We start from the raw sequence: 18,391 nt of genomic DNA, 5'->3' as shown, positions 1-18,391 counted from the left end.
GTTCACTAACCAGCCTGGAAGCTCTTTGAAACCACTCATATTGGGTTTTTATGGAGGCTTTATTGTGTAGGCGGGATTGATAAATCATTGGCCCTTGCCATTGGTGATTGATGCACCTCCAGCCTCTCTTTCCTACCTGCATGTCAGGTATGGGATTAGGAGACTGAAAGTGACAGCCTTCTAATCACATAGTTGATTCTCCTGGTAACCAGCCCACTTAGGTGCTTTCCAGAAGTCACCTCATTAACATAAACCCAATTTGGTGGAAAGGAGCTTGTTAAGAATAATAAGACACCCATTTTACGTTCATGGCTCTGAATTATTTATAAGAACTGAGGACAACAAAGTATGCTCCCATTGCTCTTATCACCTGAGAAATTCCAAGGATTTGGAGAGCTGTCGGTGAAGACCAACTATATATGAAAAATATATATTTGGTCATCTGAATGACCAAATATATATTTCTTATAAATCACAGTATTGCACCTGTGCATCTGCTTTGTAGTCAACCATTTCCCTATCCTCCCATCCCTGACAATTTGTTTTCTTTTCCTATAGTTTTGCCTTTTTCAGTGTGTCATAATGAATGCAGTAATACAATATGTAGCCTTTTGGATCTGGCCAGAGCTATTGATTGTGTTTTAAACTATATCCCTATGGGTTTGTTTGTTTTTTTAGTGGTCGCTGTAGGAATTACAATGCCATACAAGTCCCTTTACCCCCCCCCCCACCCCCCGCATTTGGTAATTATATTTTATATTGTATTATATACATACTAGAGGCCCGGTGCACAAAAATTTGTGCACTCAGGGGGGAGGGGGGGTACACTCAGCCTGGCCTGTGCCCTCTCGCAGTCTGGGACCCCTCAGGAGATAACAACCTGCTGGCTTAGGCCTGCTCCTGGGTGGCAGAGGGCAGGCCCAATCCCTAGGTGCAGCCCCTGGTCGGGCTCAGAGCAGGGCTGATTAGGGAGTTGGGGCGCCTTCCCCTGTCATGCACAGAGCAGGGCAGATTGGGAAGTTGCAATGCCACCCTCAGTCACGCTCAGGGTAGGGCCAATTGGGGGGTTGGGGCACCGCCCCCTGTCACACTCAAGGCAGGGTCGATGGGGAGGTTGCGGCACCACCCCCTGTCACGCACAGAGCAGGGCCCATCAGGGGGGTTGGGGCTCCATACCCTGTCACGCACAGAGCAAGGTCAATCAGGGGGTTGGGGAGCTCTCCCCTGTCATGCACAGAACAGGGCTGATCAGGGGGTTGAGGAGCTCCCCCCGGTCACTCACAGAGTAGGGCTGATAGGGGAGTTGGAGCACCACCCCCAGTCACACTCAGGGCAGGGCGGATTAGGGGGTTGGGGCGCCGCCTTCTATCACCCACAGAGTAGGGCCGATCAGGGGGTTGGGGCGCCGCCACTGTCACACTCAGGGCAGGGCCGATGGGGAGGTATGGCTCTACCCCGTCACACACAGAGCAGGGCCCATGGCCGGGGGGGTGTTGGGGCACCACCCTCTTATCACCCACAGAGCAGGGCCGATCAGGTGGTTGGGGCGCCGCCACTCTCACACTCAGGGCAGGGCCGATGGGGAGGTTATGACTCTACCCCATCACACACAGAGTAGGGCCTGTGCGGGGGGTGGGGGGGGAGTTGAGGCGCCGCACCCTGTCACACAGAGCCGCAGGGCGATCAGGGGGTTGGGGAGCTCCCCCCTATCAGGCACAGAGCAGGGCTGATCAGGGGGTTGGGGCGCCTTCCCCTGTCATGAACAGAGCAGGGCGGATAGGGAGGTTGTGGCCCCGCCCCCTGTCACACACAGAGCCGCAGGGTGATCAGGGGGTTTGGGCGCTGCCCCCTGTCACGCTGATCCCGGTGCCGGGAGGCCTCTCGGCTCCGCTGATCCCGGTGCTGGGAGGCCTCGCGGCTCCGCTGATCCTGGTGCTGGGAGGCATATTACCCTTTTACTATGTAGGATAGAGGCCTGGTGCATGGGTGGGGGCTGGCTGGTTTGCCCTGAAGGGTGTCCCGGATCAGGGTGGGGGTCCCCACTGGGGTGCCTGGCCAGCCTGGGTGAGGGGATGATGGCTGTTTGCAGCTGGTCACACACCCTTCAGGGTGGGGGTCCCCACTGGGGTGCCTGGCCAGTCTGGGTGAGGGGCTGAGGGCAGTTTTCAGGCTGGGACTGAAGCTCCTAACTGCTCCTTTTTTTCTTTTTTCTTTTTTATTCTGGGCCAGCTTTAGCTCTGGCTCCAGCTCTGAGGCCTCTGCTGCTAAACGAAAGTATCTGATTTGTTTGTGTTCTATAATTGAAACAATGTATAACTCCAGCTCTGAGATCCTGGGCTCGCTGAAAGCAGGTTTCTGGGGTTTTGTTTAGCTTCTATATTTGTCACAATGTTTCTTAAACTGCAAGCTCAGAGGCTGGCAAAGCAGGCGGAGAACGTTGGAGTCCTCCGTCACTGAAGCAAGCAAGCCTCATGTTAGTTTCAAGCTGCCTGGCTGCCGGCCACCATCTTGGCTGGCAGTTAATTTGCATATCTCGCTGATTAGCCAATGGGAAGGGTAGTGGTCGTACGCCAATGACCATGTTTCTCTTTTATTAGATAGGACTAGAGGCCCGATGCATGAAAATTCATGCAAGAATAGGCCTTCCTTCCCCTGGCTGCTGGCACCAGCTTACCTCTGGCACCGGGGACCCCGGCATCCTTCCTCCGGCCACTGGCAGGCACCCGAGACCTGGGCTGCTTCCCTCCTTTGGCCAGCACCTGGGACCTGGGCTGGCTTCCCTCAGGCCCAGCTTCATCAGGAAGGATGTCCGGAAGAACGTCTGGTCTAATTAGCATATTACCCTTTTATTATTATAGATTATAGCATACTAGAGGCTCAGTGCACGGATTTGTGCCCTGGTAGGGTCCCTCAGCCTGGCCTGCGGGGATCGGGCTGAAACCAGCTCTCTGACATCCCCCAAGGGGTCCTGGATTGTGAGAGGGTGGTTCTTGGGTGACACACCCCAGAATTGGGCTCCCTCCTCTGTGGTTCTGGTATGTCACCCAAGAACTGCAGGTGCCAAGTCACTGTGGTCATTGGGCATCATAACTACTGGTCGGACGGTCGGACAGTCGCTTAGGCTATTATATATAGAGAGATATGTTGGAAGCCCCATCAGACAATATACTGTTTTGCTTTCAACTATCAAACTTATTTTAAAGACCTCAAGAACATAAGAATAGTCTACTATATTTACTCAGATAATTAACAATTATGCTACTCGCTCTTTATTCCCAGTGTATCAAAGTTTCCTTGTGATATCATTTACCATCTGTTGGAAGAACTTCCTTTAGCAATTCTTTTAAAGCAGTTCTGATGTCAACTTATTCTCTTGTTTTTCTTCATCTAAGAATGTCTTTATTTCATCTTCATCTTCATTTCAAGATATTTTTTGTCTTCAGTTTTCTAAAGTTTAATTAGTATATGTCTTGCCATGGATTCCTTTGTATTTATTCTGGTCGAGGGTTTGCTGAGTATTTTAAATCTTACAGATTATGTCCTCCAACACATTTGGAAAATATTTTTTTTAAGATATTTTTATGACATTGAACTCTTTGTTCTCTCTTGCTGGAATACTTGGTATCACAAATGTTGAATTTAAGGCATTCTTTTTTTTTTTTTTCAGCCTTTTTTTTCTCTAGTGTTCACCTTAGATAATTTCTATTCATCTATACTAAGTTCACTGACTTTTTCTTTTGTAGTCTCCATTCTACTATTGAGCTCATCTAGTGAGCTTTTAATTTTGGTTATTGATATTTTTCTAATTCTAAGATTTGCATTTTGTTCTTTATATCTTCTATTTGTTTTCTGAGTCTTTTTATTTTCCACATGTGTAAAGAATGTTTGCTCGCTCTTGGTAAAACATTCTAAATAGTTGCATTTATATTTCTTTATATCTTCCTCAGATAATTTCAGTATCTGTTCTTTCTTGGTGTGGGTATCTTTTCCCATGCAAGTTGAGATTTTCCTGGTTCTTATGTCAAGTAATTTTGGATTATAGCCTAGGCATTTTGACTCTTATGTTACGAAACTTTAGGTCTTATTTAAATCCCATGTATAATGTTGATGCATTTGTTTAGTATGCTATCAGCCCAGTTAGGTTCAGGCTGTATGTTCTTGTGGATAGTGGTTACAACATCAGTTCAATTTTCAAGGACTTTGCCATGCTGTTTGCACTGTCCCACGTGTGCACCACCCATTGGCTAATCTGGAACTTGGTAGTGGTCTGTCTCATAGTTCAAGTCTCAAAGTCTATGTTATTTGGGTCAAATCCACACATGTGCTGCTTGAGGGTAAGCCCAGTGGTTCATAAACAATTTTGAAATGTTGTTTTCCCAAGCTGCTCCTTCTCTGGAATCTCCCAGTGCATTCTGATTTGCTGCAACTCTCCTTTTTCCATCTGACCAGAAAGATAGGGCTTTACTTATCCCTCTTCAATGTTCATTATCTACAACTGTGCCCTTATCTAGGGCCAAGTGGCAGGATGACAGAGGGAGAGAAAAAAGCAATAGGGATTCATCACATCCTCTTGGGCCCACAGCTACTCCGATCAGAGAGGAAGGTGTTCCCCTCCATCAGAGTCTTGGGGTCCCGATGACTTCTATTGCCAAGCTTGAGAGAATGGAGAAAAAAGAGGGGAGGTATTCCCACACATTTTGGTGTGAGGAGGTCCCTTTCCCTTTCCCAGAGCGAGCACCGGAAGACTTCTAAAGCTTTCTCTACACTAATGCTTACTTCTGGGTGGAGCTGTATTAAGTTCAGGCTGGGAGAAACCAGTGGGAAACAAAATGCTCTTTCAGTGATACTTCAAATTCTGGTCTTACCCAACCTGCTTGCTACTGTTTACTTTTCAGAGTCCTCAAGTAGATGCTCCATGTATTCTATCCAGATCTTGAGCTACATTCACTCAGAGAGACAGGTTGGAATATGATTACCCCATTTTATCCAGTATTGGTTAACAAAGGTTTTCAATTTTGTTTCTCCAGGAATTTCACAAGAAACTGAAGTTTTGATCAAAAAATATTTTGAGTTTGAAACCAGACATGTACTAGAGTTTAGATTCTTTCATTTAATTAAGGTAAGATTATTTAATACGATTTAATCACATCCTTACTATACATTTTCAGTATATATGTATATTTTAAATATGTTTTTATTGAATTTTAGAGAGAGGAAGGGAGAGGGATAGACAGATAGAAACATTGCTCAGAGAGAAACTTCCTTGACCAATTGCCTCTTGCACTCCCACTGCTGGGGATCGAGCCTGCAACCTGGGCATGTGCCCTGACCAGAAATTGAAATGATGACCTCTTAGTTCCTGGGTTGACACTCAACCACTTAGCCACACCGGCCAGACTCAAACTTATATTCTAATGTGTGCTTTCTTAAAACTTTTCAGTCTACCAGAGATTCTGACCTAAGAAAATATTTTCATGGTTCTTTTATGATTTTAATAGCTAATGTTCCATGTAGCAATTTCCAGATATGAGGGGAATATCTACACTAATAAAAGACAAAGATGCTAATTGACCACACCTTTGCTATGCCCTAAGCCATGCCCACCAGCCAATCAGAGCAACTATATGCAAATTAACCCAACCAAGATGGCGGCCGGCAGCCACGGAGCTGGAGCAAGCCAGAGGCTTGGTTGCCCGGGCGATGGAGGAAGCCAAGCTTCCTGCCAGCCCTGAGCCAGCTGAGGCCTCCGCTCATGGCAACAAAGTTTCAATTATAGAAGCTAAATAAATCCCAGATACCTGCTTCCAGCCAGCCTCCACTGGGAGTTTGGGTGGCTGGGGGTTGTGGCTGGCCTGCAAACAGCCATTAGCCCCTCACCCTGGCTGGCCAAACCCTCATGGGGTGAGGGTCCCCTCTGGGGGGCTTAGCCAGCCTGAAAACAACCCTCAGCCCCTCACCCAGGCTGGCCAGGCACCCCAGGGGGGACGCCACCCTGAAGGAGCTATGGCCAGCCTGCAAACAGCCATCAGCCCCTCACCTAGGATGGCCACACCCTCATGGGGTGAGGTTCCCACTGGGGGCCTTGGACAGCCTGCAAACAGCCATCAGCCCCTCACCCAGGCTGGCCAGGCACCCCAGCAGGACCCCCCAACCTGAAGGGGGTGTGGCCAGCCTGAAAACGGCCCTCAGCCCCTCACCCAGGCTGGCCAGGCACCCAAGTGGGACCCCCACCCTGATCCAGATCACCCTTCAGAGCAAACCCGCCGGCCCCCACCCATGTACCAGGCCTCTATCCTATATAATAAAAGGGTAATATGCAAATTGACCCTAACAGCAGAGCGACTGGGAATCACTGGTCACTATGACACACACTGACCACCAGGGGGCAGACGCTCAATGCAGGAGCTGCCCCCTGGTGGTCAGTGTGCTCCCACAGGGGGAGCTCTGCTCAGCCACAAGCCAGGCTGATGGCTGCCAGTACATTGGTGGTCCTGGGAGCCTCTCCCGCCTCCTCAATAGCGCTAAGGACGTTCGACTGCAGCTAGGCCTGCTCCCCGCTGGCAAGTGGACATCTCCTGAGGGCTCCCAGGCTGCCAGAGGGATGTCTGACTGCCAGCTTAGGCCCAATGCCCTGGGGAGCAGGCCTAAGGCAGCAGGTGGTCATTCCCCGAGGGGTCCCAGACTGCGAGAGGGCACAGGCTGGGCTGAAGAACCCTCCTGAGTGCACAAATTTTTGTGCACCGGGCCTCTAGTATGATTATAATGTTTACTGGAGGTGTTATATATTGATAATCAGATTTGTTTGCCTAGTACAGTAGTTGGTAAGCTATGGCTTACGGGCTAGTCACCAGTTTTGGTAAATAAAGGTTTATTGGAACATAATCCACCCATTAATTACATGTTGTCTATGGCTGACTTAGCATTACAGTGGCAGAGCTTATTAGTTGCAACAGTGTCTCTGTGACCTGCAAGCCTAAAATCTGGCTCATTAAGAAAATTTTGCTGACCCTTGGCCTAGGTGATTAAATCAGGTTTTCTTACTATGCTGTATAATTATATGTGAAGTGAAAGCTAACCAATTTTCAGTTGTCAGTAAGTGTTGTCAGGTATGAAAACTAATTGATGATTTGAATATGCATTTGAGTAGGTGTGCTCCTACCCCTACCTCTGCCACAGGAGGTTAAGCTTGAGAGAATGGAGAAAAAAGGTGAAAAGTGAAGAATCTGGTATTATTTAAGAAAAGATATTAATTTTCTGAGATAATTGATTTTACAAATAAGACAATGCTGTGAGCAGCTAAATGCCAAGTGTTATTTCTAAGTAAAAGTCTTTATTTTGCTTAGATTTTCAAAAATAAAAGTTTATATGATAAAAGTCACGCTTGTTCCTCTCTAAAAAAAATTTCACACCAATGTATTTATAGCTTGTCTTTCTTGGTAAATTTAAACAGAATTAGTAATATTTTGAGAATAATGATTATGTGTTTTTAATATCTATCCTAGTAACATAGTGGTTTAGAGTGTATGAAGTTTTAAATGAAAGCGTCCTGATATAAAACTATGTTTAGTGGGTAAAATTGAAATTTTATTTATCTCTGAGGTTTATATTGAATCACTTATACCTGTTTGTGATTCCTAAAATTATGAGTGTTTAAAAAACATAAAATAGGAGGAGAGATTAAAATTTGAGCCTAGCGAGCCTATAAAATATTTGCTAAGCTTCTCAGGAATCTCCTGACTGAAGAAAAAACTGCATTTTTACAATATGATAAATAAATTAGAATTTCTAAGCAATATCAAATAAAATGCATGATAAAGATATTTCTCTTGTTTTGAATTTGTTTTGGAAACCAAAATCTTTAAAAGACATTTTTTTGCTAATTTCTAAGTAATTTTAACAAAATAAAATAAGTTTCTGAAATCTTCATCTCTTAAGAACTATTTGATTTGAAAAACACCCTCTATTATGTCATGCATAACCTGAGATATATTTGAATTGCTAACAGACTTCTGTGAGGTATCTTTGCTTGTGTTCTAAAAAGCAAATTTAAAACTTTTTAAAATTTCCTTTTTAAAAGTGGGAAAGGTAATTTATCTGTAAGAATATCTTTGCATTGTTTTATACCATCATACATTTTATATTTATACTAGAGGCCTGGTGCACAAAAATTTGTGCACTCGGGGGGATGGGGAGCCCCTCAGCCCAGCCTGTGCTCTCTCGCAGTCTGGGACCCCTCAGGGGATGACCACTTGCTGGCTTAGGCCCGCTCCCTGGGGGGATTGGGCCTAAGATGGCAATCAGACATCCCTCTGGCAGCCTGGCAGCCCTCGGGGGATGTCCACTTGCCAGCGGGGAGCAGTTGGACATCCTTAGTGCTGCTGAGGAGGCGGGAGAGGCGCCCACCACCACTGCTGTACTGGCAGCCATCAGCCTGGCTTGTGGCTGAGCAGAGCCCCTCCCATGTGAGAGCGCCCTGACCACCAGAGGGTAGCTCCTGCATTGAGCGTCTGCCTCCTGGTGGTAAGTGTGTGTCATAGTGACCAGTCATTCCCAGTCCTTCTGCTGTTAGGGTCAGTTTGCATATTACCCTTTTACTATATAGCAGGGGTCCTCAAACATTTTAAACAGGGGGCCAGTTCACTGTCCCTCAGACCATTGGAGGGCCAGACTATAGTTTTTAAAAAAACTATAAACAAATTCTTATGCACACTGCACATATCTTATTTTGAAGTAAAAAAACAAAACGGGAACAAATACAATATTTGTATTTGCATGTGGCCCATGGCCTGTAGTTTGAGGACCCCTGCTATATAGGATAGAGGCCTGGTGCACGGGTGGGGGCTGGCTGGTTTGCCCTGAAGGGTGTCCGGATCAGGGTGGGGTCCCGCTTGGGTGTCTGGCCAGCCTGGATGAGGGGATGATGGCTGTTTGCAGCTGGTCACACCACCTTCAGGGTGGGGGTCTCCACTGGGGTGCCTGGCCAGCCTGGATGAGGGGCTGGTGGCTGTTTGCAGCTGGTCACACCCCCTTCAGGGTGGGGGTCCCCACTGGGGTGCCTGGCCAGTCTGGGTGAGGGGCTGAGGGCCGTTTTCAGGCTGGCAGGTGACTGAAGCTCCCAACCTCTCCTTTTTTTCTTTTTCTTTTTTCTATTCTGGGATTTATTTACCTTCTATGGCTGTCACAGGAGCTAAGAGCCGGCTTTAGCTCTAAGGCTCGGCTCCAGCTCTGAGGCCATGGCTGGCTGAAAGCAGGCATCTGGGTTTGTTTAGCTTCTATAATTGAAACTCTGTTGCCATCACTGGCGCTCTAAGCTCTGAGCCCACTGGTGGCTGAAAGCAGGTTTCTGCGTTTGTTTAGCTTCTATAATTGCAACATTGTTGCATCCAGAGCTCAGAGCTGGGCTGTGGAAGGCGGGGAACCTTGGCTTCCTCCGTCACTGGAGCAAGCAAGCCTCATGTTCACTTCAGCTGCGTGGCTGCCGGCCGCCATCTTGGCTGGCAGTTAATTTGCATATCTCACTGATTAGCCAGTGGGAAGGATAGCGAAGTTACGGTTAATTACCATGTTTCTCTATTATTAGATAGGACTAGAGGCTCGGTGCATGACATTCGTGCACCGGAGGGGGGCTCCCATTGCCCGGCCTGCGCCCTCTTGCAGTCCAGGACCCCTCGGGGGATGTCCAACTGCCAGCTTAGGCAGGGAGCAGGCCTAAGCCGTCAGTTGGACATCCCCCGAGGGGTCCCTAGCGCTGCTGTGGATGTGGGAGAGGCTCCTACCACCACTGCTGCACTCACCAGCCATGAGCCGGCCTTCTCGCTGAGCGGTGCTCCCCCTGTGGGAGTGCACTGGCCACCAGGGGGCAGCTCCTGCATTGAGCGTCTTCCCCCTGGTGGTCAGTGCACATCATAGCGACTGGTTGTTCCGTGATTTGGTCAATTTGCATATTGGCCTTTTATTATATAGGATCAGTATAGATTTAGAATTAGAGGTTTTACACATATGAATTATGATAAAATTAAACTACAGAAAAATTGATAGGAATAGCTTGAATATGTGAATGAGACCTCAATAGTAGTGTGTGTATTTAGTTGTGGTCTAAACTGAATTGCATTTGTAAAGTACGTATCTGATTATAGACTGAGACTCATGCATAAGAATTCCATTTTAAATGATAGATGATATAAGAAGGTACTGCTAAAGCTTTTTGCCTCTATCAAGATCATATCTTAACCCTTTGAGTGCCAACCAATATCCTAGGAACTATGCTAAAATTGCCAAGGCATTTTTGCTGATTTTACAGCAGTTTAGGAAAAAAATTATGAATCACAAGTAAATGAAGTTAGCTATTCAAAAACTTAAGGAAACCTTTATTACATTGACATATTTAGCAATATCATCATCACTAATAAAAGCAGACTTAGAACTGGATGCCATTTCGAAGCTTTGATAGCACTCCCGGCACTTTTGGCAAAAGACAGGAGGAACGCGATCGTGCTCCCCGGCACTCTAGGGGTTAAGACAGCTTTTTTAAAAAAAATCTTCTCTGCCCAGCGGATGGTGTGGCTCAGTTGTTAAGCAGCGACCCATGAACCAGGAGGTCATAGCTTGATTCTGGATCAGGAACATAACTAGGTTGCAGGCTCCATCTCCAGTGGGGAGATGGGGTGTGTGCAGGAGGCAGCTGATCAATGATACTATCTCATCATTGATGTTTCTCTCTCTCTCTTCTTTCCTCTCTTAAATTTAAAAAAAAAATCTTCCCTGATTTACATTTAAGTATGGTACTTAAAAGTAAAATAATTAAAAATAAATTTATAGAAAAGTTCACAATTTGGTATTTTTCTTCCATATAATCCCCTGTTATTACAATCTTACTTTTCTAGGTCAATATAAAATATTTTAAAGATCAAATATTGAGCCATTGCCAGTTTGACAGTCTCATTGAAATTAAATATGTGTATAAAAACAGGGCAGAATTTCTTCTGTAGATGGAATATGCTGCTTATCTTTTATATGGCTGAATAAGAAAGGACTTGGGTGGACTTTAGATTTTTTTCTCTTCATATCATTCATGGTTTTCAGACTAATTAATAATGTCAATGTCTTAGTCTGTCTGGCTGTTATAACAAAACTAGAGGCCTGGTGCACAAAAATTTGTGCACTCGGACGTAGGGGGTCCCTCAGCCCAGCCTGTGCCCTCTCGCAGTCTCGGACCCCTCGGGGGTGACCACTTGCTGGCTTAGGCCTGCTCCCCAGAGAATTGGGCCTAAGATGGCAATCAGACATCCCTCTGACAGCCCGGCAGTCCTCAGGGGATGACCACTTGCCAGCAGGGAGCAGACCTAAGCTGTAGTCGGACATCCTTAGCGGTGCTAAGGAGGCAGGAGAGGCTCCCACCACCACCACTGTACTGGCAGCCATCAGCCTGGCTTGTGGCTGAGCAGAGCTCCCCACTGTGAGAGCACACTGACTATCAGAGAGCAGCTCCTGCATTGAGCTCTGCCCCCTGGTGGTCAGTGTGTGTCATAGTGACCAGTCATTCCCAGTCCTGCTGTTAGGTTCAGTTTGCATATTACCCTTTAACTATATAGGATAGAGGCCTGGTGCATGGGTGGGGGCCAGCTGGTTTGCCCTGAAGGGTGATCCGGATCAGGGTGGGGGTCCCACTTGGGTGCCTGGCCAGCCTGGATGAGGGGCTGATGGCTGTTTGCAGCTGGTCACACCCCCTTCAGGGTGGGGGTCCCCACTTGGGTGCCTGGCCAGTCTGGGTGAGGCGCTGAGGGTCGTTTTCAGGCTGGTGGGCGACTGAAGCTCCCAGCCTCTTTTTTTTTTTTTTCTCTTTTTTTTATTCTGGGATTTATTTACCTTCTATAACTGTCACTGGAGCTGAGAGCTGGCTCCAGCTCTGAGGCTGTGGCTGGCTGAAAGCAGGTATCTGGGTTTGTTTAGCTTCTATAATTGAAACTCTGTTGCCATCACTGGCGCTCTAAGCTCTGAGCCCACTGGCGGCTAAAAGCAGGCTTCTGCGTTTGTTTAGCTTCTATAATTGCAACATTGTTGCATCCGGAGCTCAGAGCTGGGCTGTGGCAGGCGGGGAACCTTGGCTTCCTCCATCACTGGAGCAAGCAAGCCTCATGTTCACTTCAGCTGCGTGGCTGCCGGCCGCCATCTTGGCTGGCAGTTAATTTGCATATCTCGCTGATTAGCCAATGGGAAGGGTAGTGAAGTTACGATTAATTACCATGTTTCTCTATTATTAGATAGGATAACTGGGAAGCTTATGAACAATGGAAATTTACTTATCACAGTTTTGGAGGCTGGGAAGTTCATGATCAAGGTGCCAGCAAATTTGATGTCTAGTGAAGACCTGCTTTCTGGTTCATAGATGACTGTCTTTTCAATGTGCCTTCACATAGTGGAAGAGGTGAGGGGAGCTCTCTGGGACCTCTTTTATAAGGGCATTAATCCCATTTATGAAGGAGAGGCCTTAATCACCTCCCTAAGGTCCCACCTTCAAATACCATCACCTTGGGAGTTAGGATTTTAACATGAATTTTTGAGGTGACACAAAAGAGTATTTAGCAGTCAACTTTTTAATTTTGTAATCCTGACCAATGTCATTGTACAGCCTTCGGTCAATAAAGAAACTAGTTTGGAAATGAACCTCTAAGGTTTATCCTCACAGGAGATAATGTAAAAACATCTTAATTTGATTGACCACTATGGGGTTTTCTTTAAAAAACAAAAACAAAAAACTTGAGGTAATATATTTTTTAAAGCTTTTCTTTGTACATAGTCATTTCATTTTCTACCAAAACAATGTTTTTTAGAATAAAAATAATTTTATTCACAGAATTTGCTATCAAGAAAGTTTACACATTTGAAAAAGAGGAATAAAGGCTACTTTTTTAAAGCTTCCTTTTTAAAAATATTTATTTTGGAATAATTTTAGATATACAATTAAGTTCTAAAGTTACAGAGCTTTTGTGTATTCTTCACTCAGCTTCCCCTATTGTTAACATCTTATATAACCTTGGTACAATGATCAGAACCTAAGGATCATCAATGAATACTAAAGTACAGACTTTATTAGGATTTCACCAATTTTTCCACTAATGTCCTTTTTCCAGGATCCCACATTATATTTATTGTCCTATTTTCTTCATCACCTCTAATCTGACAGTTCCTCATCTTCCCTTGTATTTCATTACCTTCACATTTTCAAAGACTGCTGATCAGGTATTTTGTAGAATATCAATTTGGTTTTCTCTGATGTTTTCTCATAGTTAGATTGAACTTACAGATTTTTTGAAAGAATGCCAGAGGGTTGATGTGTCCTTCTCAGTGCATGATATCAGGGGTTACATGATGTCAATATGACTCATTACTGATGATGTTATTAACCTTGATCACTTGATTTTGGTGATGTCTGCCAGATTTCTCCACCGTAAAGTTACTTTTTTCTTTTAATTTTAATAAATATGGGGGGGGGGATATTTTGAGGTTACACAAATAGTACTGTTTCTCCTTAAAATTTTGCCCACTGATTTTAGCATTAACTTGTGGGTTTTGCATGTAGCAGTTATTACTCTGAAATTCTAATGATGATTTCCTATTTCATTTCTTCCTTCTACATTTATTAATTATAATTCATCTGTAAAAAAGTGTTGTTTCTCCCCACATTTATTTTATTTAATCATTTATTTATATCCATGCACACTCATGGATATTTTATTCTTTGTAGTAGAATCAGTGCTATTGTTATTTATTTTGTTACTCAAATTTTTCGAGCTTTGGCCACTGTGAGCCCTTTGAAGGTGCTGCTGTGTCCTTTCAACATGTTTTGTATGTGTTGCTGTTGTTGTTGTTGTTTTAAGTTATTTCTTACTTTCTGGCTCTACAAGATGCTCTAGGCCAGTGATGGCGAACCTTTTGAGCTCGGCGTGTCAGCATTTTGAAAAACCCTAACTTAACTCTGGTGCCATGTCACATATAGAAATTTTTGATATTTGCAACCATAGTAAAACAAAGACTTATATTTTTGATATTTATTTTATATATTTAAATGCCATTTAACAAAGAAAAATCAACCAAAAAATGAGTTCGCATGTCACCTCTGACATGCGTGTCATAGGTTCGCCATCACTGCTCTAGGCTCATGTTGTATTTTCCCTGCCCCAGGCCTGGAATTACCCACTTCTCCAAGATGCCCAGGTCCATCTTATTGGAAAACAGTATTTAGAAACCAACTTCTGGGTACTAGATGTGCTCATTGCTACTGAAATGTTACTGCTTCTAGGCCTTTCAGATGTCAGAGGTAGGAAATGTATGCTTATGTACTAACCCATATGTTTGAATAGAAAATAATACAGTCCTATATAATAAAAGCCTAATATGCTAAGTGTCCGATCGTTCGACCAGTCGCTATGATGCGCACTGACCACCAGGGGGAAGACGTTCTGACCGGTAGGTTAGCTTGCTGCTGGGGTCCGGCTGATCAGGACTGGGTGAGATTGGGCGGATGCAACCTGGAGCCCTCCCATGGTCCCTCCTTAGCCGGCCAACCTCCCACAGTCCCTCCCTGGCTGGCTGGCTCCAATTGCCCTGATTGGGACTGGGCGAGAAAGCCCTGGTTGGCCCTGATGGGGTCTGGTGAGATGGGCTGGACAAAATACCTTATCAGCAGTCTTTGAAAATGTGAAGGTAATGAAATACAAGGAAAGATGAGGAACTGTCAGATTCAAGGCGATGAAGAAAAGAGGACAATAGAGCCCTCCCATGGTCCCAGTTGTGCACTGGTGGGGTCCCTCGGCCTGGCCTGCGCCCTCTCACAATCTGGGACCCCTTGGAGGATGTCAGAGAGCCGGTTTTGGCCTGATCCCTGCAGGCCAAGGGACCTCTAGTGATTAATAAATAACAATACAAGAATAAACAGTTTCTTGTACTCATATCTGTAAACCTTTTACCCCACCCTATATATACTGAGTGGCCAGATTATTATGACCATCTGACATTTGTAGGCAAATTAGCTCTAATTTCACGCTGAAGTTGCTAGAGGGCCAGACCATTATAAATAGGGAAGCAGATTGTTTACCACGACAGTAGAAGTGATTTTTTTCTGAAGATATGGGTAAACAATGCGATTTAACAGCCTTTGAGTGTGGGATATATATATGTTTTTATTTATGGCTATTTCTGTATGTACTATCTATCTGTATATACAGAAAATAAATTAGTTTATACTGATAACTACAAATCCAATCTAGCACCCATAGGGATAATTCTAGCATTCCTCTTTTGCTTATTTATAACTACATTTACATATTTGCTATATATATAGTAGCTTTAGAATTGCTACCCATACTCCTGTGAAAAACAAATTTACCAAACACAATACAGTGTTTATGTACAGTTCTTCTTTATCTTTACTCTCACAGTATCCAGCCAAAATGCTCTTTTCCAAAATGCTCTTTTTTTTTTTTTTCCATATCTCCTTCAGTCTGCTGTGTCATTCATTTGTAATACAGTTAGATTCATTTGTCATAGTTTGGATTCCATCTTTGGCTTCCTCGACACCCTGGTTTGTTTGGTTTGGTTTGGTTTAATTTGTATCATGTAAAATTCAAACTATGTATTGGTTTTGAGAAATGCATAGTCATGTATTTACCAACAACAGTTCCATCATCCTCTAAATTCCCTTGTGTTGCCCCTTTGTGGTCAGCCCCTCTTCCTACCCCAAACCCTACCAACCACTGATGTATTTTCCATGTCCTTTAGTTAGCCTTTTCCAGAATTTCATATAAATGGAATCACTGGCCTCTTTCACTTGATAAAATGCATTTAATTCATCCATCTGTTGCATAAATCATTAGTTTGTCCTTTTTTATTGCTGATTAGCATTCCATTGTATTACCACAGTTTGTGTATCCATTTACCTGTTGAGGGAAATTTGGATTGTTTCCAGCTTTGGGCAGTTATGAATAACCTACTACAAACATTTATATAAAGGTGTTTTGTACTGTGTGTGTGTGTGTGTGTGTGTGTGTGTGTTTTACTTTGTCTTTGCTTTAATTTCATTTGGGTAAATACCTGAGAGTGGGATTATGTACCTTAGTGTAACTGTATATTTAATTTAGAAGAACTGACAAACTTTTTTCCTAGTAGCTATACAATTTTGCATTCCTACCACCAGTGTATGAGAGTTCTGTTGCTCTGCATGGCCTTCAGTACTTGTCTGTTTTGTCTTATAGCTGTTCCGCTATATGTGTAGTAGTATCTTGTTTTAATTTTCCCAATGACTAATGGTATGGATATGCCATCCATCTGTTTGTGAAGGGGCAGCTGGTCCCTTTTATATCTCCTAATTTTCTCCTTATGTGATAAACCACGTGGATAGAGGGTTTGTTGTTGGTTTGTTTTGTTTGTGTTTTTTGTTTTCAATATATTTTTGATTGAACTAGTTGCCATCATCTCTGAATGTTTGGCTATATTTTATAATAAAAATACACATTTCCATATATGAGTTTTGATTTTCTATGCTTATTGCAGTAGAATGAATGTATAATTTTTTATATAGCTGAGTATTTGAATGATAATTTCATTGCTGTCCAAAACAGGATTTCTTTGTAAGAATCTATTTATAAGTCCATCTTGGGCTGAAAAGACATTCAAGAGAAGGTAAAATGAAATAAATTCTGTTAGTGCTAAACGTTGGCTTTGGATTAACAAATGTCACTTTAGGAAAAGAAATTTTAGGGTCTTAAATAAGATTTTTTCTCCTTTAGCTAGCAAATGAACAAAGAAAACCAGATACTTTCTTCAGATATCTGTCAACACATGCAACTTTTGGTATGTCCTTAAAATTAATCAGTTAATTTCAGTGAAAGATATTACAAATTAATGGTTTTAAACTTGGCCTCTTTACATAAACATTTAAATTGACTGACAAAACCCCGCTGGTGTGGGTCAGCGTTGACCCAGGAACTAAGAGGTCACCAGTTTAATTTCTGATCAGGCCACATGCCCAGGTTGCAGGCTCAATTCTCAGTAGAGGTGTGCAGGAGGCAGCCGATCGATGATGTTTCTCTCATCAATGTTTTTATCCCTCTCTCTCCCACTTTCTCTAAAATAATAAATAAATAAATAACATTTAATAAATGAATACATACATGCATACATATATAAATGGACTGACAGGTTAAAAACACTTTAATATATCGCTTCATTGAATTGAATTAATTAAAATGTGTGGAATACTCGTTACCTACTTTCTTGAATTTCAAAGACTACTGCAAAAAAAAGTATAATTCAGTAACTAATGGAATTCTTAACTTATATTTAGCTTTTATCAGAATGAAATAAAGAAGTTTTAATGAGTGATTTTTACCCTATTTGAGCTTTATATTTACTATTTCTGTTTGGTAAAGACCTGTGTTAAATCTTTTAGAATATGTGCATGGATACCATGTTATTTAAATAGACTTTTCTGTTTGTTTGCTGTATACATCCTTTTGAGAACTTAATATATTACATAAAATATATGCTTAAGTTGGAAAAATAGGATATGCCTTAAAGGATAGCAATTCCTATGACATCACTTGGGTAATTATGATTGATACCCTTGATACAGATTCTAGCATTATCTCCTATTTCAGTAGGGAAAAGCCAAAACAGTGTTTTATTTACATATTCAGATTCTGAAAATGTTAGCATTAAAAATCATTACAAATGGAAAGATGACTTTCTTGTGTGCTTCAGCATGAGCATATCACTTTAAACATCCTATTTGATAAGTGTGATTATGTCACTGATATTTGTAGTGGCTAAACCCAGGTTTGTTGTAGTTATGATAATGACAATCTTTGAATTTAAGCCAGCAAGTTTTAAATTGAACGGTACAAACCTTTCTATAGTGACTGCTCTGGTCACTGTACATAATATAACTTAATAATAGAGCCCTACCTTCTCAGACTCTTTTTGTAGATAAATATAAATAAGACAGTGTTTTCCTAGCTTTGTGAAAGGGGCAGGGAGAAGTATATATTTATATATTTTATTTTGTTTTCCCTTTTCCTGAATAGTAGGGATAAAAAAGTAAAGTGTGGGGTTTTGTCTGTTAAGGTCTTGATGGTAGCCTACTTCCTTATTTATAGAAGACTCGGAAGATAAAGTTTGTAACTTCATTGAGTATTCTTTAGAGCCTGAGACTAATAAAGTGGCAGCTACAAGCAATTGACAGTATCAGTTTTACCTGACATTGTTGAAACAAACATTTCTAAAATTGAGAATTAAGGAAGGATGAAGTGTAACTTCTTTTGAGCAACTGTTTTTTGGTTAACTCCAAGTCAGGTACTTTGTTTTGCATGTTAATCGTCACAATTAGCCTACATGA

The 18,391-nt window shown here is 43.1% G+C and overlaps 1 protein-coding gene across 3 annotated transcripts in view; it reads left to right on the top strand.

Annotated features, from left to right (window-relative positions):
• Nucleotides 1-18,391, top strand: part of GLCE (glucuronic acid epimerase) — a 106,909-nt gene that overhangs the window by 40,159 nt on the left and 48,359 nt on the right. The window contains exon 2 of one of the 3 annotated variants that reach the window (XM_059697020.1): nucleotides 5,028-5,119. The exons of 1 other annotated variant lie outside the window; for it this stretch is intronic. The gene's annotated coding sequence lies outside the window, so the exon portion shown is untranslated. Of the gene's footprint in view, nucleotides 1-5,027; nucleotides 5,120-12,308; nucleotides 12,425-18,391 lie in introns of those variants that run through there. One more of the 3 variants, XM_059697039.1, reaches the window with a different exon arrangement.

This window comes from Myotis daubentonii, chromosome 1, assembly GCF_963259705.1.
Source record: "Myotis daubentonii chromosome 1, mMyoDau2.1, whole genome shotgun sequence".
NCBI classification, from domain to species: domain Eukaryota; kingdom Metazoa; phylum Chordata; class Mammalia; order Chiroptera; family Vespertilionidae; genus Myotis; species Myotis daubentonii.
Note: the sequence above shows the minus strand (reverse complement) of the source record. Positions and strands in the feature narration are given on the sequence as shown.